This window comes from Trachymyrmex septentrionalis, unplaced genomic scaffold (genome assembly GCF_001594115.1).
Source record: "Trachymyrmex septentrionalis isolate Tsep2-gDNA-1 unplaced genomic scaffold, Tsep1.0 scaffold190, whole genome shotgun sequence".
Taxonomy (NCBI): domain Eukaryota; kingdom Metazoa; phylum Arthropoda; class Insecta; order Hymenoptera; family Formicidae; genus Trachymyrmex; species Trachymyrmex septentrionalis.
In genome coordinates this window covers 1133954-1154359 of record NW_017305072.1, presented here as the reverse complement: position 1 = coordinate 1154359, position 20406 = coordinate 1133954, and the positions used below count along the sequence as shown (strand labels likewise).

The window sequence follows — 20406 nt, the reverse complement described above, 5'->3', positions numbered from 1 at the left end:
ATAAATTGATGCAGGAATTGTTGGGAAAAAAAGTCTAAGTCGATAATACACGGATAAAAACAGTTTTGCTGAAGTATCTAAAAATTTAACTTGATATAGATCTGAAAATAATTTTGTTGGACCATAAAATAATTTGTATGTAGGACATATAAGTCGGTGGCTAGGATGTCAAACTTTTTGCACCATTACTCATTATGTCCTACATAATTATTTCAATAGCCTAACAAAATTATTTTCAAATGTATATCTAGCTACATTTTTAGATATTACAACATATAACAGTCCTTTCTATGTGCATAGAAATATTTTGCTAAATATCTGTATTTAAAGGTACAGAAAATAATTTTGTTGGATCATTTAAATAATTACGTAGGAATTTCAAACATGATGAACGATACTGCGAAAAATTTGCTTAAACATATAATTATTTTGATAGTCAATAAAATTACTTAAAAATCTGTATCCAGCTAAATTTTTAGGTACTTTATCGTTCTTTCCATTTGTATGTTTCTTCGATTGTATTCTCCGTTGTTACAAGACGTACTAATTATAAACAGACCAGATCTCTGACGACTCGATATTCATGCGATTAGCGCATCATCGTATTTTTAACGCCCAAGGTTAATTGTGATCAGTGTTAATTTGCCGCATACATAACGCGCTTCGTGCGTAATTGGTAGACGCATAAATTGTTCCGCGATAAAGATTTTCGCGAAGAACTCAAGATAAGATCGCCGCGTGAGACGGCGAGGGCATTAGCACCTCGTTGAGGGAGTTGGATCTCTACCTCCTATTTTTAAGGGCCGATACTAATTGCGGACGGCGTTAATTTACAGCGTAGGTGTCACGCTTCGTGAGATGTATATTCCAATAAATCGTTCTACAATGCGGAGCGAAGTAATGCCACGCCGGCGTCTAGTGCAGTTCGATTTTTTATTTGTCACAGTATAACCCGTGATATTAATTGTGTGAGCCTTGTTGATTTATATAAGCGTGTGTAAGTCCCGCTGCGGGATGAAATACGTTGCAGATAAGTATATGCAAGATTACAGTGCAGGATGAGGACGTAGAGACAAAGACCGCGGAGCGGGCAAAGCGTTTACTTTCGTTCTCAATAATGTGGTAATCATATTCCCATTTCGCAGGTGCATCGAAAGGTTAGAAAACGATTAATCACACCTATACGTTTATAATGTATCGCACTTAAGAACATGTACCTAACATGTATGTTACACGCGGACTGTATTATGCAAAAATGAGTTAAGCAACAATTTGGGATAATATAGGTTTAAAATTGTCACGAGTTTGTCTAGAGACAATCTCTCTAAAATTTTTCAAGTAGAATCTAATTCTAAAAAAGTGACAATTGAGTGTTGAAAAAGAGTTGCTCACTTGTCGAGTCATTTTAAAAGTGAGATTTCATTCTTTAGAATTAGATTTCACTCCAAGAAGAGTTTTGGGAATTATCAATTATATGCATATAAAATCACAATTTTTTTTACATTTTTTTGAATTTATTTCATTTTTGTGTAATATATGAATTGTTCACAAAGAATTGTTTTGCTGAAATCTAAAAATACAGATGAAAATAATTTTGTTGGACCATCAAAATAATTATGTCCGATGCTTAAACTGATTGTTAAAATATCAAAATTTTTTGTAGCATCACTCATCAAGCTTGAGATTCCTATGTAATTATTTTAATAATTATTTTAATCGTTTTTTAATAAAATCATTTTCAATTTTGTATCTATATTGCATTTTTAGATTTTAGTAAAATTATTCTTTTCATGCAGACAATAAAATTTCAATTGGAGCACCTATGACAGATTTGCGAAATTAGAAAAGACAATTGATTCTAAGATTGTTCAAGAATTTGGCATATCACGTTTACGCATTACCAGAACATCGTGAATTTCACGGTCATGTTACTAAAACAAAAAAAAAATTGTGTTCACACGAAAGTCTAGAAGTACTAGACGAGAGAAATGCTTTCGCTTTTGTATCGATACGATGTGCCAGCGAATAAACTCTAAAGTCCAACGCGAAACGCTTCGCGCGCGGATAGGAACGTGCGTTTAAAGACTCGGACAAATTGCGATCTGACCGCGTGTCCGCTTTCTTATATACTAATATGCGAACACGTTCGCCGTCGTAGCCTCGCGCGGAGTGCTCTCCTCACTACGTGAGCCTTACATGCAACTTACATACACGCTTGCACAACTATGTCGAGTTCTGTACAGTTAAGTGTAACTACGTGCCCGTAGTTATACGCTCGTAGGCTACCGCATGCGTAGTCCTAGCTCCGCGCGTTACGTGTGCACACAGAGTGTCCCTGAGCCGATCGCCTTTCCTTCCAGCGTTAAGCGCTGTAACATCTAAATGATGGACTTACGCCTGAGAAATACATTTCAATTTTTCGACACGTTTAATAGGTGGAAAAAGATTCAGTGTAGATTAAATCTGGAAAAATATCGCGATATCTCTCCGTACGGCGGATAAATACGATAAATAAGATAGGCGATCGAATCCTGTTGATAAAGCTGGCTTATCGAAAACTATCTTGTATGTCTTAGTATCTATACGTATATCAGTGATCCTCAGCCAGGCGTTTCGACCACTGTATTTTCCGCCATTATTACAGCCCGCGGCTTCTTGCCGCGCAGGGTGTACGGATAGCGCAAACGATTTTATACGCCTCTACTTAGCCACTATCGTCCCGGCCGCTAAAAATCCTATTCGTACCGAGCCAGGAATGTGTTAATGCGAGGCGAAGATTGAGAAACTCTGGGCTACGCGCAACTAGGGGTCCGCCGGCGGGCCTGATACCGGATTATCCGAGTAGAAAATGTAATGGAACGAGTAAAGTTTGCGTTCACGCATCGTTGGTCCGGTCTCGCGTCTGGCGAGGGAGGCACCATAAGAACACCGTCGACACAGTGCAACACCAACGCGATTAGGTAACTGAAACCGTATCGACGTATGCACGCGTGCTACTATGTGGGTGTACCACCGGCGTAACCACGCGTTGTTGCGCGCTCGCCACGCGATGTGGGGAGGATAATGCGCCGATAACACGGTCGATTCGCTGAAACAGTTCCGATCCAGATTCCACGAGTCAGCCTAGTTTCCAGAAGAATCGTGCGAAACGCGATCTCACATTCCTAGTTTTTCCTGCATTCGTACACACTGTTTTCCAGTCTCGTTCAGACAAAGATTACATATAGATTAGATATAGATTTCAGAACGAAATGTTAGCCTTTACATGAAGTGATAATTTCCTAATGCGATGAAAAATATCTGATTTGAATTTGATAAAATTTCTCTGTAAACAATAATAAATTAATATAGCTAGAAAGAAATCGAATGAATAAGGTATCAATAAGTGTAAGGAGTCAATGCTTGAGACTAGATTTTGATGTCTAATAATGTTTCTCACAAAAAGATGATCAAATGATCTAATGTGATGAAATGTCTAATTTGAATTTTATGTAGAGTTTCTCCGTAAATTTGTACATAGTTTTCGCACGTTATATTACTTCTAATCTCATTCACAAAAAGGTCACACTTTTCGTAGATTTCAGAACAATATTAGCCTTTATACGAAGTAACAATCTCCGAATGGAATTCAATGTAATGAAATATCTGATTTGAATTTTATAGAGTTTTTCTGTAAAATCTTTAGATATCTTTCGCGCGTGATGTTTCTTCCAATTTTGACACGTATGTATATTGCGAGTGGCATTAAAGTGGCGTGTTGCGATTATATGACTTTGTGCGAGAGACGATCATTAGACATCAACAGTAGTTTTGAGTGGCGCAGCGCGGCTTCAAAATTATTACGTCGCCTTGCGCGAACGAACACGACAGTTTAACGATCCTCCTAAGGCGCAAACGAAGCAGAAACTTAGTTCCGACGATTGATCGTCGTGATCAACTAGACTGCTGTTGGATAAATTAAGGCATAACAGGTAAACAGCTCGTTAACGATACTCGACGATGAGCATGTTGCGTTATTGTCGGGTCAGCTTGCCGCCAAACTGAGAGTCATTCGACACTCGTGTATCGCGAGTCCGCAAGATCGTGTAATGGCGTCATATTTACGCTCTCTTATCTAACTCAATCCGGAAGAAAAGCTGCCAGGAGACCCGTTCACAATCAATCTTTGTCGAAAGCATCTTAGTAATACAGGGATAAAACGCACGCGACGACTCTTAAACTACCTGCAGAGAATGATATTTATTGGAAAATGTAGCACGCAAGACGGAAGAATGAATCGATCCGCCAAAAAAACATTCTGATGTAGAGTGCAATAAATATAATATTAATTAGACTGTAGGTAATAAGCGGAAAGTGAGTTTAAGAGCCTTTTACTGTAATAAATTGTAATAAGCACGCAAGACGAAGGAATATTATGAATTATCTCTTAAAAATACTATATGTGATCTTGATGCAGAGTGTAATAAATATAATATTAATTAGACTGTGTGTAATAAGTGGAAAATGTTTAGATGCCTGTTACTGTAATAAGTAAGGTATATCTTTATTTATTTATAATCTATCGATACGGAGATTGACTTGCCTCGCGTTTTTATGTAATTATAATTGATAAACAGTTGAATTTATTTTTGTATTGAAATATTTCGCAATATAATATTCAGAGTATCGGATTAATAAGTAAGTCTGATAATTGATTAACATCTTTTTATTTTACTTTTCAGAAGCTGAAAAAATTCTGGACAAGTCACGGAAAAAGAGCGGCAACCTTATCAGTAAGTCAAACCGCATAACTAGTATTTTTTATCCAGTCATCCATGCTCTTATCTATTAACATCACTTTAATCTTTTCTCTTTCTTTTTCTTGTTAGTCTTGATCGTTTCGAAACGATTAATTCCTGCTATTTATCTCTTTGAAAGCGTAACAAAATAACGTTGCACGTATGAACTGTTAAGCAAAATCTATTTACGTAAGTTCTATTATTTTTCTTTATAAGAAATACAAAAGACATTTAGAAAAATACTGTAATAATAAATTATAACAATAAAATCTAATTAAGTTATTATAATAATTATTACAGTTTTACGAAAAGAAGAGAAATGATTTTATCTAAAATTTTATAATATCTTAAAAGTAATTAGAAAAATTGAGATATTTTTATTTTGTTTCGCGATTATTCATAATTATTCAATATTATTCAAAATTACTAATTTCTTTTAAATTTAGTATATAACAAAGTTAGGCTATAAATTACATTAAAACTTAACAGAATATTTGCTTCGAAATATGAAAAATAATAATGTTCATTATTGGCTGATAAAAACTAGAACACAATACGCCCATTTTATTATTTATAGATATTTATTCAACGTTATTAATTGCGATGTGTATTATTCGAAAGTACGTACGTGTTCCTGTAGAAAAAAAGGGTATATCGATCTCAGAAACAATAGATTAAAGTTATTATAGTATTATGGAAAGCGACAATTACTTCCGGAATTAATGGATCGTGAAGAATTTCCGATCGAATGGCGATTCCCCTTTTTAAACGCGATCACACAGAGCGCGGGCGGTTTATAAAGTCATTATCGGAAAAGATATATGTGCAATCATAGATTCTTATTCGTCGCCGATAAATGCAGTAGATCGTGACGTAATGTGAAAGGATAAAGGATACGTTGCATACATCAACATTTATCATTTTCAAAAAAGTTTCTTATCTCGCATATTTTATCGCATCGTTAAATGACTGAAGCTTGAAAAAAAACCTCGCCAAAATTGATCTTCTTCGTTTGTATTACATATCGTCATAAATGATTTAACATTGAATGATAAATTCTTACAGTACCGTATATTCGAGAATGTAATATTTAAAAATAGAAACCGATCATCTCCGCTTCGATCAATTTGTAACGTCATTCGTGTGATCATCACAACCTTCGCCCATGGCCTTCTTTCAAGCTCAACAAGGTTACAGGTTGTGATCTACCGATAACGCACGAGGCGTACTTGGTCCATCGCAGCATATTTATTGAGCTAGAGAAGAAGAAATTGCAAAGCAAAAAGTTATTATTTATCGGATAACAAGATAACTCTTGTCCACATTCGTGCATAAATTTATCCTTAAATTTATAATAAATTATTGAAAAACTCAGAGACTTTGAATATATCCAGATTAGAGATATATTATTTTTCTTCGAAAGATTTCAACTCTTTAAACACGTTTTCGTACATGCACAAAGCATCGTACCTTTTCATCGAGTAGATTGCATTCGGATTATTTGATTCACCGGGTTTCCAGGACTCTTCTTGCGCGCTAAGACGGGCGTGGACTACGAGCGTTGAAAATCGCGGCTGACCCGTGTGCCAGATATTTTTTTTCCTCGCGACGACGCGCGCTCCTCCGGGGCCAGCCGGTTGGCCGACTGTTCCCGTCGACTGTACCGGCGGCCATGCATCGCCGATGAGAATATGACCCCGGCACGTATAGCTCGGGCCTCGAAGTAAACTACATAGGCGTTGCGCGCGTCTCTCTCGACTTCGCCAGGCGAGTCGGTGGTCGTGCGAGTCGGTGTCGTCGGCACGGTGCTTCGTGTGGCGTAGGTGATGGCGGTGCCTTGCCTTGGTGATGGTGGGAGTACCGCAAGGGTCAATCCACGGTCCACCATTATATTCCCTCGACGAAGTCGTGGTACACGGGGGCCTTGGAGCGGGTTCACAGCCAAGACGACGACGACGACGACGACGACGACGACGACGACATTCGGACACTTAATGGTCGGAATTTGTCTGGCCGGCAGGTACACTGACAGCTAGTCGGCAGAGTTAGTGACTTAGGCTGGCTTGGTTAGAGACCGAGATAGCTAGGATAGAAGAGGGTATGAGAATTACATGCGAGGCGACGTCGATGTCGACAAATGTGGATCAGCTTCACAAAAAAAAAAAAAAACGATTCTTTCGCGTTACATAAAAGTATAAGTTAAAATCTATAGATTGTAAAAACGGTTATAGCTACATGGAAAGAACGATTTTGCCGAAATATTTAAAAATGTAACTAAATACAGATCCGAATATAATTTGGGATTAACTATCAAAATATTTATACAGAAAACTCAAGCATGAGCACAAAATTTTAATATTCTAACAGCCAGTTCGAGCGTCTACATAATTATTTTATTAATAGTCCAAAAAGTTATTTTCTGATTTGTATATTTAGCTAAATTTTTAGATACTTCAGCAAAATCATTGTTTCCGTGTAGGTTGTTAACATAAAACTATGCATTTAATATTTGATTTAATTAAAATTTACTGAGTGAATTCAATAAGTTAGTTTCAATTCAATAAGTAAGTCTGTATAATGTCATATGAATTGTTGCACTTAATTTTTTAAGTATCGTAGGTGTTCATGTTCAGGCGTTTTTTTCATTAAAAAAATTTTTTTCCTTCGAGATTTACGCCGACGTATTGTTAAAACTTATCATAACCGTAATTTTAAGCGTTTTATGTTAGAAGAAGCAACTAATCGTTAAGAAAGCGGTTAATCTATATCCATCATCTACACAGTTAAGATTCTTGAATCATTTAATTAGCGGAATTGTTAACGACCGAATGATCGGTAATTCGTGCATATGTGGTAGTGACTATACTCGTATATGTGCACGAGTACCAAGCGGTCCACCGTCCTTTAAATACAACTTTGACCTTTAAGAGGGGTGGAATGTATCGTTTGCAAAAAAATCGCCACGAAGAAATGACTCTATCGTAATTAAACCATTGACGTTGGAGGTACCGTAAGGGTCAATCCACGGTCGAACATCATATTCTTCGGCTAGGAGCATAGCTTTAGGAGCGGGTTCGTATAACTGCAACACACAACGTTCGACGCTTAATGGTCGGAATTTGTCTGAATGGCAGGTAACACTGACAGGCACTCGGTTTAAACTCGGTGAGTGGAGGATATACCGGTTACAGAAACCCGCGGTATCCAGAAAGTTCTCCGGTAATTCAAGGCTCGCCCGGGTCGCCGATTAACGTATCGATCATTAGACGATGCCGATCGAGGCGACTTTTTCCCGCGACCCAGCTAGCCGCGATCACTTTAAAGTTCAAATTGAAGCCTACATAACGAGACAGCCTACATAACTTACCTTCTCTTCTCGTTTCTTTCTTGTTTATGTCTGTTTATAGCAGAATATAGAGCGGAAACAACCAATAATGCAAAAGTTTTAACGATGTTTCTCACGTTTAGACACATTTATACAAACAGACAGACATATTTTTCATAGAAAAAATTTAAGTATTTGTATTTAAAAATGAAATAATTTTCTTTTATCAAAATTTAATTGTGAATTGCTTTTTACAGTCTTTAACTCCTTCAGATCAGATTTTAATAAAATCATTAAAAAAAATTTTATAATTCTTACCAGCACTTTAATTTTACAAAAAAATTTATTTTTTTTTTTTACAATTTGGACTATTTTTCCAACATTATTATGTACATCTGCAGGTCTTAGATGATGTCGATAAAATTAAATAACCTCAACAGATAATGTCTTCAAATTTTTTTATACATTACAATGACACCAAGTCTGAAGAGGTTAAGAGATATAAAGTATAAAATTTCATTACTTAAAAATTTTACAATTAGAAATTCTTCATCTCTAATCTGGGTCTTTTTTGTAATTTTCATAAGTAAAATTTCACTCTGAAATTTCTTCCGATTTTTTTTCATTTTTTATTAAATAACGTTTTAATATTTAAGTTAAAAAATTGAGGATAGGAGAAGTATTTTCTTTCAACTAAATGCAACTTTTTAATTAAAGTTACACATTTATCTTTATATTAGCAGTAATGCAAACAGTTTTATGACAATAACTTACGCAAATGACGATGTGTTAAATGACAGTGTCTTAAGTTATCGTCATCCTGGCGTACAAACAACGCCAGGATTATCGAGCCTTAAAGATCGGAATTTATCCGAACAAACAGATACACGAGTTATAAGTTAAGACAACAGTAAGTAAGAAGTTAAGAAAAATCATTAAGAGAAACTAACGAGACGTGTGCATGGAATGGCCAAGTGGCTTACAATCCTTTTAGACCTTGTCATTTTTAGTTTCACTGATCATTAATTGGCTGTTGCCAATTGTCGAACGATGTTAACTGACTGGTTCGACCGTTTTCCCTGACGAGAGAACGGCACGAATCGACAAATCGATTTGTGCCACGAAACCTATTGCGTTTAATAGAACATGGGAACAAATTGCGCTTTCGCCGCTTTCAAAATAATATTGTCTTAAACGTCGAATCAGTCATTTTGAAAAATTCAATATTTCTAATATTGAAGATTCGGTTCTTTAAAATATTATAACATCGAATTTGAATAATATTTATGAGAGAATTATTTTATTTTATTTTTTTAAAAACATTATATACTTATTTTTTTTATATTTGTTATACAATTCAATGAATATCTTTGATTTTTCTATTTAGTTGATCCAATATGGAAGAGACTGAGAGATTAAACATATATCTATGTACTGTTTAATTTAACAGATTAATCGATTTCATTTTCGTTGAAGAAATTGCCATCTACTTTTCTATCAGTCAAATCAAGTTATATAAGTATTGCCGTAAATAGACCGATTAGATCACAGCGGAAACGTCAAATACAAGGATCCCATGACAAATTTCATTCGTGGCGTCGAATCAGTCGGCGATTCTTCCGCCTGTCTGCAATCAGGAAAAGACGAGTTCCCGGACGAGCTACGTCTGTTGACCGATCGGCATAATCGGCGTGCCGGTTGTGTGCGATGCCTTTTTCGGCGGACTGTGAATGTAGCCTGAGGTCTGGCATTCCCCTTTCCTCGTCGTCGCTGGCCGGTTCGTCCGGGGTCACCGACGAGAGGTCACGTCGCTCGCGCATGGCATCAGTGACTTTTTCATTTTTACCTCGTATCCGCTTCTCTTCTTCCTCCTCCGGTCTCTCTTCTTCTCGATAACCACAGGCACGTGCGCGAGAAGGCTGTCATCTCGTTCGAAGAAAAAAAAGATCTTGTACCTCTGCGATGACTTTTGCAAATTTTTTCGAATCCCATATACGTTTCTTTATCGTCCAATTTCTGAGTAAAAAAAGTCTATAGAACGTTATTTATGAGGTATATAAAAAGAAATCATAAAACGATTACGACATTGGAAAGTTTAATTTAATTTTTCGGGTCTCTTTTTAGTTTTTTTTTTTTTTTTATGGATTTCCATGTTATCGGGATGAGCAATTCCTCGGCGAATCTTTTTATAATCTTAAATCCCGAGTAAGTTATTTACATTGTTGTCTGATGTATTAATTTCTCTTGATTAGAGAGAAGATAGATAATTCAAAGACAAACTATGCGGAAATACGAAGGCGTAATGAAAAAGCCGCAGTCCTCGTGGACAGAGATACGTTCAAGTAAAATTGTCGAGATTCCATGTGTATCTTTGGAAAGATAAATTTATTTCGTGACCGGTAGGTCCCGCTGCATCTTATTCACCGCGCGAATGCACGTGAATCACGTGGATCTATGTGACGCGAATGCGTCGTTTAGCAAATAGAATGCGCAAGTCTCCACCATTCGAGAACGGTGTGCCAAAAATGTAGAAGTGTATTTCTTTTATTTGCATTCTACCTACAATATGTGATAATTTCGTGATTTTATTACTCCTTTCGGTACTTTCAACAATAATTAAATTGATAGCAAAGAAATTAGAAATATTATATGAAAAGGACGATTGAAGTATCTAAAAATTTAATTAGATACTGATTTGAAAATAATTTTGTTGGATCAGAATAATTACGTAGGAGTCTCGAGCATGATGAGTAGTGCTGCAAAAAGTTTTGATGTTCTATCACTGAGAAAAGTTTCTGGTTAGAAATGGATAAGCTAGCTTCTAATACAACTAGGTTCTGATCAATTAGAATTCTCTGGTTACCTCAATTAGAAATTAATAGATTCAACTAGAAATTTTTTTTTTATCTTCAACCAGAATTCTAATTAATGTAACCAGACTCTTTTTCCAGTGTAGCAACCGGTTTGAGCATTTTACATAATTGTATATAAATTTTGTCAGAATCTCAACGAAGAGATATACTTCTGTGTAGACAATGTCTAAATGTATTAGGGTAGGATGTAATTTCATTAATTTTGTCTGCTGAAGATTGTTAAAACTGATAGCCAAAACGTTCAAATTTTATGTAACTTTTGTACCAACTATTAAATGATATCTGAGAAATTTTTTTTTGCGCACTTCTTATCGCGTTGATTCCAAATTAGCTCTTTTATTATTTTTTATATACAAATATAAACAGTCCTCCCAATTACTTATTTCTTACTCTCTTTTACATATTTATTTTGATTCAACAAAATTACTTTCAGATCTGTATCTAGTTAAATTTTTAAATGTTTCAGCAAAACCGTCCTTTCCGTGCACTTTATGAATTTCATTATAGACGCGACGGAAATCACGATCGATCGATTCACATGGCAATCTCTTTTCGCAAGTAACGTTCCCCACGCTCGCCAGTGGTCAAAGGTGCACCCGTATAATATCGAGGAAAATACCACTCACGACGATGAACCGCGGCATTGCGGTGCACAGGGGAATGACGGACATACGACAGGTTACTGCGTACACAACATCACCGCATACACGTACATCACTGACGCGAAAGGATAAATACCCTCGATTAGCGATTTATTTGAATTCTCGATGCACATACACCTCTCGTCCGAGTCTTCGGATATATGCCGATTGCTCGCGTCCCCTCGGAGTCTCCCCATCCTCTCTTCATCTCTTCTTTACAGCATCCGCCGCCCACCTTATCTCCCATCGTGCTCCTCTCTCTCTCTCTCTCTCTGTCTCTCTCTTTCACTCCTTCACTTTCTTTCTCTTTATTTCTCTCCTTCTATTACTCTCTTTCTCCGTCCCGTCTTTCCTTATTCCGAGGAGTTACCGTCCTCGGTGATCGTTCGCGAGACGGTGCGGATCCTTGGCAGGAGCGCGCGGTATGCCAGACGCTGCAGGCTCGATTGCCTACGACGTGGATTGTCAAAACCTCGGGGAGGCACCCGGGGAGGTACCGTTAACCAGGCGTTCGCCTATCGAATATTCGACCTACGACCTGGCGACGCTCTTGCAGTGACTGGCCGCGCCGAGCCGAGCTGCGTCGCGTCGCGCCGCGCCGCGCCGGTCGGCGTGAACGCGGAAATGTACGCGCTGCATCGAGCGAAGCCCCGGGTGACCTTACGCGGAGTAGTACGTTTGTCCTTAGGTCGAGACAACTTGCAGAACGCTCGTCCGTTAGAGACGCGCGCGCGCGTACTTTCGAACGGACCGCGACGAGCTGCTTTTTTATTGTCGTTTGATACGCGCCATTGGTCGATGACCCATCTTTCTCGTCGTAACTAGCTTCTGCCTCTGTCTCTCCTTTTCTCTCTTACCGAGACTGATGGATAATCATGGTAACGTCATTTTTGCGTGACGCGTAATAAGGTAGGATTAATTAGGTAATCGTGACGTAGGATAGAAACGCGTATCTACTATTTTCTGATAATTAATTGTTGTTAACTTAATGGCTCTGGGATAATTAATATAGACTAATATTTTTTATTAAACAATATTTTTTGTTACAATATTTGTCAAACTAAATTTGCATTTGGTTATATTGACTTTTATTCTCTTTATTTTATAACAATTATATCAGGTTGAAAATAGTTGAATGTCATATTATTAAAATTTAATAACGTTTTTTAAATTGATGTGTATTATACTTCACATATATTACTTTAGTAAGTTAGTAGATGTAGACATGAATATGAAAAATGAAAACAATAGATTGGAAAGATATATCATTGAGTATGACACGGTTGTTAACGTACGAGACATGTTCTTTGAAGGCTACGAGCGATTGCTTTTCTACGCTGGGTTTACGTAATTCAAACGAAACGGATACGGTAAAAGGGACGTACGCGAGCGATAAGAAATCTCCATCGCTTTCCTTGATTATCGATGAAGTGAATCGCGAAGCGTATCACGATTTAATGAAAACGGAACAAACGTTTCCTAGAAATAATATTACCGCCCCGCTTGGATGACGGTTCGATGGACCTCGTGATGGACCTACTTAGGTACGATGAACTTGACCTGGTATTCGGAATGTCTCAAACTTTCGAACCTCGATTTCGTGGAATCAGATTTTAGAACGTAGACAACTCGCTCTTAAAACCAATAATACGATGTTCTTTTATTCATTCTACAGTTTATTCTTCTTATTATCTTTTTCCAGTTTCATAACAGCAGGAATGAATTAAACATACGTTCAATATAGATGACACTAAAAAAAACGATATTAAATTAGGAATATTTAGTTTTAGATTATTGCACAGCGATTATAAATTTTTCATTGATCTGTCCGATATCTATTGAAAAAATACTCAGTCTATAAAGAAATGCATCGAGAAAAGCAGCCATGTCTCTCTCTGTATTCTTTGGAAATGGAATTTTACTCTAAAGAGTGAAAATTGAGCCAATCTTGAAAAAGAGAGTGAGAATTCATTCTACAGGGTAAAAATTCATTCTAAAAGTTTCAGAGAGTATGCATACATTTTTTTCATTCTTTTCGGAAAGATTTATCGTTTTAAACAATATGCAGTCGGGTACAGATTGAACCGTGTAGGCACGCTTGCTCGTTGACATTTAACTTTCGAAATTGAACAGAGCGACGGCGAACGGCGCGTGACGCGGCCTCGTACTATGGCAAAATATCATTGGGCAGGTAGAGCTAACATTTAAATGCCAGGACTGCTCCGCAAGACGCGCGACTAAGCCAAGATGCACTTGCGGACATGTTTTTCGTGACGCATTCCGTCAGAAGATCATTGAATTGCTCAAATGAACATATAACGTTTTCTTTGTAAATACAGCTATTTGAAAGCGGCACTTTGTTTATTTCTTATTACATTATATATTATTTTCATAATTAATTATATAAATTTATTTATTATAAAGAGAATTATTAAAAAATTATTATTAAAAGAGAAATAAGAAATCATGCATGCAAAGATTGCATTAAGTCTAATTATAATTGTTTGAAAAAAGACATTTGGAAAGTATACTCTTCTAATATTTATTTCAATCAAAAAAATTTATGACAAAGAATTCTCACATTTAGATGTTTAAATTCCATATAAGTATTCTAACGTAAGTACAGTATTACTATTATCTTTCATTCATAATTTATTTGAGTAAGTCGCTTCCGCGTTCAAGATTCACGCGTTTTAAGTGTCTCGTCAGTTTTCTTCCTAGTATTACAAACGACTATTATTGCTTTTGCGGCTACTGTGTTCCACAGTGGTACGGTGTGGTTACGAGCGGGCATATCAAGATACGCATCACGATATTTATGACGAGCCTGCATGTAAACCGTTCAGCAATTTATGTCGAGATAAATATTGCAAGTCGCTCTCCGACCTTCTCCTCGACATTTCTGTGTGAAATTACTTCTACCGTGTTAACACACGCCTTGTAAGAATTTATCGCTGAGGAACGTGTGAGAAGTGTCACGCGATGCATTTTCGATCTGGACGTGGTTCCAGCATCTTAATAACAAGTTATATACAGCTTGAAGAACAAAAAAAAAATCACACGTGTAAGTTTTATTTATCTTATCAAAGTACATCATTACACTCGAATGGTTTAAACTGTAACATATATTAAGAAAGAAAGGAAAATATTGAAAGAAAAAAAATGACACAATTATATCATTAATTAATTTAAAAAATTACTTATATATGCATAACTTTAATCGAATGAACTGGAACTTAATTTACGTAAAAGAACAATTTGAGGAATTATTGGCGACAAGTATGATGCAAAATAAATATCATTGACATATACGATGAACATGAATATCGTTGATGAATTGTGTAATCGGCCGATTAGTAAAATGCCTAATGTTGCGTTGAGTTCCTAGTTAAGGTTAGAGGAAGACGAACGACTCTACGGCGGGATCCCAAGACCTTAATCCGTCGATACGTAATGGGATATAATGCGAAATTAGCCGTTCACTATGTACAGTTACGCATTACGCTAACAAGACGTACTTCCGATTATAGTGAGGAGCACCTATTGTTCAACCGAGCTAGTAGTGTACCCCTTAGTAGTCCCAGACTCCGGCTATTCCTATACGGTATCCATTTATCTATCTATTCAGTCGCCCCGTATAACACACGATAGATTCCACGTAATCTCGTCGACACAATGGCTTGGAGGGCTGAGATATACTGCGAACATAACGCGGTCTTTTCTGATCACCTTACGCGCTTGCGACGCTTCCGACTGTAATTTGATAAACGTAACTAGCTTTTTTCAAGACGAATCGTTTTTTACCTCCGGACATACACTTTGAAAAAAATGTGAGTATGAATTTCATACCATACGGTGTTTATATCATTCTCGCCGTGTTGATGTTGATCGATATATCGTGGATTTTAAATTTGCATCGTGATGATGCCGATTTAAATACCAAAGGTTTTTAAATCCACACCATGTTAATATTAACACGGTGTGAAAATGATATAAATCATCAAAATTAAACACATAATGTTAAATTCGCCCTCATATTTTTAAGATGTACAAACACGAGCTTGTTTTACTTGTTTATCAGAACACTTAATTACAAGAATATATGCGATACTAATATAATCTTTTTGGGGCTTGGAGCCGTAACGCTTAACGCTATGCTGGAATAACTATCTCATGCCATTGTACTTCTGACGTAGCTGCGAGATAAAAGTATCTACGTGAATTATCTAGCAGACGCCGTTTCCGTCTGCGGATGCATTCGCATTTAACGCAGTTAAAATTCGGTTTAGCGCAATTAGCGGGGTTAAACGGTCGATATACAATCTCAAGTGCAATTTGCACCGGAAGACTTGTGAATTCAACTTTGCGGCAAGAAATAGTAGAAGCGGCTCGTCCGAAGAAGAAAGAGAATGCTGAAAGGAGGAGATGCATGAAGAGCATAGATTTTCTTATCTAGACAATCCATATTATGTGGAATGAATTTGATTTTGATTCGCAGATTGAAAATATTATTCTCACGCTTCTCTTTGTAATATTGTATTGACAATATTAATTTTTACCCCCAGAAAATTAATATTTAATTAATATTTAAAAGTGTTAAATGTCATTGAAATTTTTCACAAATACAAAGGGCGTGCTTTATTTTCCGACGTATTGCAATTAATTTCGAGATCAACAGCATTAAATTGGCAGTGGTAAATTTTTTTCAGTAAAGTTGCAATCCTCAAAAAAAGGCGAGTAAAAGCCGAAGCTGGCAGGTGCTTGACGAATTAGGATGTATTTAAAAGTCTGCGGTGTAAAGTAAATCAAAAGTGTATTCGCTATGAGACTGTACTTATTGCCTGTAAATACAGCCTACCTAGTCCGCCGCTCTGGCGCCTGTCATACGTGCGGCTAATGCATGTTCGTTCGCGGGAGAAAACCCGGGTTCCATCGCTGACACACTCGGACATACATATATGTGTGGGTTAGAGTGAGCTGATGGAGAGTGCTCTCTAGGAAAAGGCCTGTTTGTCTGGAGAGTTACTACAGATGCTAACGGTAGCTTCGACGGGGTTTAGTATGCGCGATCTGTTGCCTCGACAGGAAACAGAATCCCTCCTATTACCGAGAGGAGTTGCAGCGGTGAACCGTACGTGAACGCAAACGACAGCTACCGGCATTGTTACGCGATGGGCCTCTCTCTTATCGTCTCAGAAATGCCCTTTGCCGGCGTTGTGGCTGTCAGGGGGAAAAGGTGGTACCCTTCGGCACCTTAAAAGGTCACCGTGACGACGAACGTTTCAGTGGCGTCGATGCAGCTCGACGTACGTGCCTTCCTCCCCTTTCACCTTTTCTGTCTCGCCTTCGCATCGCATTTACAAACCTTTCCACATGCTTGATGTACGGTTACTCGTCCGTGATCACGACAGGCATTTTCGGCAGTATTTCTTTGATCCCAGGGAGTTTACATGTGTTTAATCTTATTTTTTTACATCTACGTATATACTAATGTTCGAAATTTGAATAGAATTTTGATTGGGGGAAAAAAAATACAAATAAATATACACATATTGAAATGTTTAGTAATAATAATGAAGTTCAGATGTGACAGTTACTAAATGCTTTGGTGAAATAATTCCAATCAAATGTTCAATTAATATAACAAAAACATTAGCATTTAGTTGCATCAACTAAACACTAATTTTATTTCTTTTAATATTTAGTAATTCTAATAGTAGTAATTCTAGTAGTTATTGAATGGTAATATTATAATATCGATAATTTGATAATATTACCAATATTAATATTGGTAACATTTACTAAATATCAGTACGTTCAACAAAATACATTAGGTGGTTATCATTCGGCTTTTTTGTCAGTGTACTCTGAAAGATTCTACATTATGAATGTAGGTTAATATTATATATATATATATAATGTTTACAACATGTATAGGATCTCTTAAGTACAGCGATTATTCGCATTCGACAGCGTTCGCAAAAATCATTACGAGAAACTTGTATACCGCTACGTCGAATGACATTACGCCACTCCTTACCTCTTCCATGCACTTCTTTTTAATCCTTCTGGTAATAAGCGATAACAACCATGCGATATTCAGTCAAGTTATCGTATATTTGTTACGCCGTTTATTACCCGCATGTATGTATCTTGACGAGTGCCTGCGCAGTATTAAAACACCGTAGCCCGAATATCGATCGCATATTTACTTCAGCTAATGAGCGCTTGATGAGCAATGTTAATTATTGTTAAGCAACGCGTAATCATTATCTGCGGTAGAGTAACGGGATGCGTCCCGCGTAAGGAAGATTGCTTCGAGAGAATCTTCCATCTAAGCCTCCGACGTTTATAGATCGATGACTTTTGATCGTTAATCGTTTACTTATCACAAACGTGTTATCTCAAGTAAGAGTATCTACATCGTTATTAATGCATTATATTTTCTTCACGTCGCGTTTCAGTTTCTTATTATATAAAGAAAAAAAAAAAAAAGATTGATACTATCTTAATTTAACTATAATTTAGTAATTTTCGATGCCAACTACATATTACTTATTTTTAGAGAATTATCGATATAATTATTATTACTAACATTATAGCAATAATACAATAATTACAACAATGGAACTTTTAGCCATAATTATTTTACCATGTAATTATCGCAAATACCAAACACTTTTCTTTTAGTATAATTATTAAAATCTTTACAGTACATTTTAATCAAGTTATGGGATACTAATATACACATTTATTATTTTGGTATATATTCATACATCTTCGAAATGTGGCGGGAAGATTCGAGAAGATAGTCCGACAAAAATTATCTATTATTCACTTAAACATTTCCCTATTTGCGTAGTTATCGAGTAACATATCTCAGCGCTCTTGGCCCCTCAGGGGGCCGAATTATCTACCAATCTTCACGCCAGTGGCGGTATCGTCTGCAAAAAGAAATAAACTAATTGCAGACCGGCGCTCGCAGGCTAGATTCCGGGAATGATGCGAAACAGTATCTTTCCGACTAATTAAATTACTTGCCGTGAAATCAGCGGGTGAGCGAAACTACATTACGCCATATATAGGATGGATAGAAAAGGAGGCGCAAAAAATTGCGAGGAAAGGGACAAAAAGGAAGAGATGAGAGAGAGAGAGAGAGAGAGAGAGAGAGAGAGAGAGAGAGCGGCACATTTTACCTCGAATCACGCAATAAATTGTTGGATTAACATCCGTTTCTACTGGCAATAACGAATTCCGGTCGTGATTAAAATTGTTCGGGTCGTGCGCAAATCGCGCTAATGATTCGCGAGCAGTGACAAGTTTGCGAGGCGTATTTTTTAACAGTCTCGCGGAATCTCGCCTCGAGCTCACTCGTAAATACGCCCACGCCTGCACTCGTGTTCTTTACTTTCGATGCACTCTGCTATGCATGGAGAGCAAAGAAACGTAACAAACGACAACAGTCAACCATTTCTAATGTTAACTGTGAAAATTTAGTTGCACGAGATAATTCTCGTATAACTACATGCTTCTTTTCACCGAATCTTCGCGTAATTGACATTAAAAGTCGTCTGACAAAAGTGATTCTTGCTAGCCTTCTCGATCTTTATCAAGAAACTGAAATAGTACATGTATAATAATATTCAAGATTTCATCGTTTTGTATATATTATTACAGCGGCTTCGCTTCAGCGTAGCTATAATACACTTAACGCATTATGTACTTATACTTATCTAGAATCTAATATTGACTGACCGGATTTATGTATTTAAGCAAGTAAACTTCATTCGGTGAAAAGTCAATTTGTTCTAATGAATGTTAGACAGTGTTTAATATTGTTATTTGCCATGTCTACTTTGACCAGATATCAATATTTCTTACGATTATATTATTGACACTGTATCCAACGAAGTCAACAATAAAATACACGCGATCCATTAAACATAGATTTATTAACTTTTCACTGAACTTCTTTAACTCACTCTTGCACAATATAAAATTGTATAAAATTACAATGGCAAGTATGATGAAGAGAGAGTAAGAAGAGCGGATCAAATTAATTTTATTTTCGATTCCGCATTTCTATTTTACATATCAATATTTATTATGACATTGAAATATATAGCTTATTAAACACCAGATAATCATGACGATTTATTAACTTTCACTTTGAACAAAAATTTCTTCCTTACTTACATTGTAAAATATTTTTATATAATAGAAAATTATAATAGAAGTATGATGAGATAAGAAGAGCTGATTAAATCAATTTTAATTTCGACTGTACCTGAATTTCTATTTTACATAAAGAAATCAAAAGGTACTCGCTCTTAATCAGTTCTATAATATATACGATTGACATAGTCTCTCTGTTAGCTTTGTTAATTGCATTGTCTAAGCGATACAAGTTAATAACCAAGATTTTACTCTCGCCGAGCACGAGTTTAATATCGTGTAAAGTTGTATCATTATAGCATCCCTTGCGGCATAGCAATGAGTGCAAATCCACCAGTCGTTTTCGCTCACTCGAAGGTCGGTGTCATTCGCCTAATTAAGCGTAAAAGATTTTTCCATCTCGCGTGTGTGCTCCGGAATCCTGTTTTCTCTCGCTCGTGGAAATCATTAATTCGACGACGGTAGGTCTCTGTATGAATTTGTGAGCGAACGTAGATCCGCGCGGAGATCAGGTCGACAGCGGGGTGTACCAGCGGCGCGACGAAAGAGTATCACTAATTCAAAGTACTTCCGCATGAGAAGTGGTGCTCCGGATGACTCCTCTCTCTCTCTCT

At 36.8% G+C, this 20406-nt stretch overlaps 1 protein-coding gene across 1 annotated transcript in view; it reads left to right on the top strand.

Moving 5' to 3' along the window:
• Positions 1–20406, top strand: part of LOC108747070 — a 158170-nt gene that overhangs the window by 47554 nt on the left and 90210 nt on the right. Inside the window, exon 2 of the mRNA XM_018484323.1 lies at positions 4722–4772. The gene's annotated coding sequence lies outside the window, so the exon portion shown is untranslated. The remainder of the gene's footprint in view (positions 1–4721; positions 4773–20406) is intronic.